Raw genomic sequence first — 2,980 nt, forward strand, 5'->3', positions numbered from 1 at the left:
GGCGGTGAACTAAAATAGAGAGTCAGACGGACGCAAGTGGAGTCCTTTCGTGGTGTCCCTAAAAATAGAAATTACACGATGACTTTTGCCAAAAATACAAAACAGCTTTTGTAGGTATTCTAAGAAGCTAGATCACAAGGTAGTCGTATATTTTTTATCATATCGTATGTCGCATGTGGTTTGGTGGGTATTCAGGCGGCATAGATTTCAAAGATCGTTTGTTCTACTTCCGCTTATCAATGAGTCACACACGTTCGTTTAGTCTTTAGACTAAGTGATTTTTTGATAACTTTTTGAATCCAAGATCCGGACTCCAGGGAAATATTTATTATTATTAAAAGAGAGATCACCCTTTCTTTCTAATTTCAGAGAGACCCAAAGCGACTAGTGGATATTATGATTAGTCACTGTGAATCACATTATTGTGGCATTCTGCGTTCGTTTGCTCTGAGCATTGACATTTCCACTCTAAGTGTGAATCACATGAGTCACTCCATCACTTGTTTTGTTGGCGATTGTTTATTTAGTTGGTTGGTGGTGTATTTTTCTGGAGTGACGACGACGGCGATGATGACGATGACGAATGACTTCGCCGCCAATCAAATAGATAATTTCTTTGCCTATCGAGCCAGTTTTTCCAGTTGTTGTGCAATACTTTTTTGATTGCTATATGGCTATGATAATGATGGCGAAGCACGCTACTAGTAAGCAATGTGAATATAGTTTTCGAAGGCAAGAACATTCGAGAGCGTAACCTTTGTTTGATTTTATCTTTTTGTTAGTTTGTGACGCGAGAAGGCAAAGATAAGTGAGAATTATTATATGGATCTCATAATATGGATACGGGTTAGAAGTGTCATTTCACCATGAGTGGGGTCTTAGAGAATTACAATTATATTGAGGATGCAGTATATGAAATAAACTGTGCTGTAAAAAATTTATTTTTATTTATTTATTATTTAAACGTTTATTAGGCGAACTTACTTCAGGAAATATGGAAAAAAATTATTTCTTTTTCCAGAGACATTTGCTAATCACACGGTTCACACGTTAAAGCTTTTTTGGAAACTCAAAAAAAAGAAAGAAATCTTTTCCCACATTAAATATCAAGCTAAAACTATGTATGTATGTGACAAACAACAGATTTTGTAGAATTTTGCCCAAATTTTGGACAGATTTTGCAAAAAAAAAAAAATAAGGATAGGGGAGAGGTGCGGACAGTGAGACACCCTTTTTTTAAATTGGTATATCTTAGAATGTTTTCAAGATAGCTCAAAGAAACTTTGAAGTCAGTTTAAGACATATTTTATCTTAATGTTGCAAAAAAACTTGTAGTTAAAGAATGAATGAGAGCATCACATTGGACTTAAATGTAGAAAAAGTCAAAACGTATCACTGTTTGCAAGGGGTGCGATCAGTGAGACATTCTTAGGTGAAAAAAATTAACGAAAACGTCAAATAATTAGGTAATTGATGTTACTTCAACCCATTTTGTCAACAAAAAAAAAAATAACAAAAGCCAAAAAAAAACCAAAGAAAAAACACTACGAAATCATATTGAAGTCATGCTAAAATAGTAGATCTTTTTTAAATCTATATGTCTCACTGTTTGCTTTTTAAAAATCTATGTCTCACTGGTTGCTTTTTAATTATGTTTCACTGTTTACTTTTTGTCATTTTTCGGAAAGATATAAAATTACAAAAAACGAGAAGGAATTATAATTACATGATATTTTTTTTATGAAAGAACATATAAATATAATACATATGTATGTAAAAAAAAGTTCTGTCCACTAACCAGATTTTTTTGTGTTATACACTCTTTTTATAACACTCCAAAAACTTCCAATTCATAGAGATTCAAAACATCAAACATTTGAAAATTTTGAAAAAAGCGAAGTTTTCACATAGTTTGTAAGTCTTTCACCTAAGAATTAGAATTAATTATGATTCCATAAGAACTTGGTAACCGCTACCGCATATTGATCAAGAATTGTTGTGAAACTTATTATTATTAGCATTTCTGATGATTGATAATAATTCTTTAACGGCCAATTTCTTCACAGAGTCCTAGCGTTAGCACCGGTCCTAGTCCTAAAGTTAGTACTCAAATCGGTATCAACTCATTTCTTCACTCAAGTACTAAGCCCTAGAACTGTCAATTTAGGATCGAGTACTAGTTAGGACTTGGTCCTAGCTAGGTCCTCAAAATTAGGTAGTACTTGGTTATTATACCAATCGTTAGTACTCAAATTGGTACCAAGTGATTTCTTCACAAAAGTACTAAGCCTTAGAACTGTCAAATTGGTACCGAGTATTAGTTAGGACTCGTTTTAAGTTAGGACCTAAAAATCGGTAGTCTAGCGGTTAGTACTTAAAAGATATCTGACAGATTTTTTTAATTTCTTGTTGTTTCTCTTGAAAAGTGCGTTTTTGTTGATTTAAATGATGTAGGTACAAGTACCAAAAAAGTATAGGAACTTTCTCCGATCTTTCTAAAGTCGGATATTAGTAAAAAAAAAGACCATAACTGGACTGCATTTTTTTTTAAATTATTATTTTTGTTAACATATATTTTTTACATACATATGAAGTTACAAATGTCTGTCCGAAACTGTTGCATTAAGGTTAGGGATCCGTTTATACCTCGAGTATTTAATTACACCTTCGTCGGTTTTGGTATCCTGTATCTCAGCATTTTGCAAACTTCCCTTAAATATCAAAATTAATTCATTCAAACATCAAAATATTGTCAGAATGACAGTTAGACCAGTATTAATTCTTAGGACCGCGTTGTGAACTTAGATCAGGTCCTATAAATGTGAAGAAATGCTCAGGTCCTAACTTTTCCTTAGGACCGAGTACTAGTGCTAGGACCTGGTCTAGCTTGACCGGGTACTAAGCCGACTTAGGACTAATGTGAAGAAATTGGCCGTAAGCTAAGTATACAGTTCTTCCAGCAAAAAAAAATAATGCATTT

General features: G+C 33.2%; 1 long non-coding RNA gene across 1 annotated transcript; it reads right to left on the reverse strand.

Moving 5' to 3' along the window:
- Window positions 1-352: 352 nt before the first annotated feature.
- Window positions 353-1,139, reverse strand: LOC129910770 (uncharacterized). Its single transcript, XR_008771552.1, has 2 exons — window positions 985-1,139; window positions 353-927 (listed from the first exon to the last, which is right to left on the reverse strand). It is a non-coding gene; the product is annotated as an uncharacterized LOC129910770 (long non-coding RNA).
- Window positions 1,140-2,980: the final 1,841 nt, after the last annotated feature.

The sequence above is a fragment of the Episyrphus balteatus genome, chromosome 2, assembly GCF_945859705.1.
Source record: "Episyrphus balteatus chromosome 2, idEpiBalt1.1, whole genome shotgun sequence".
NCBI lineage: Eukaryota > Metazoa > Arthropoda > Insecta > Diptera > Syrphidae > Episyrphus > Episyrphus balteatus.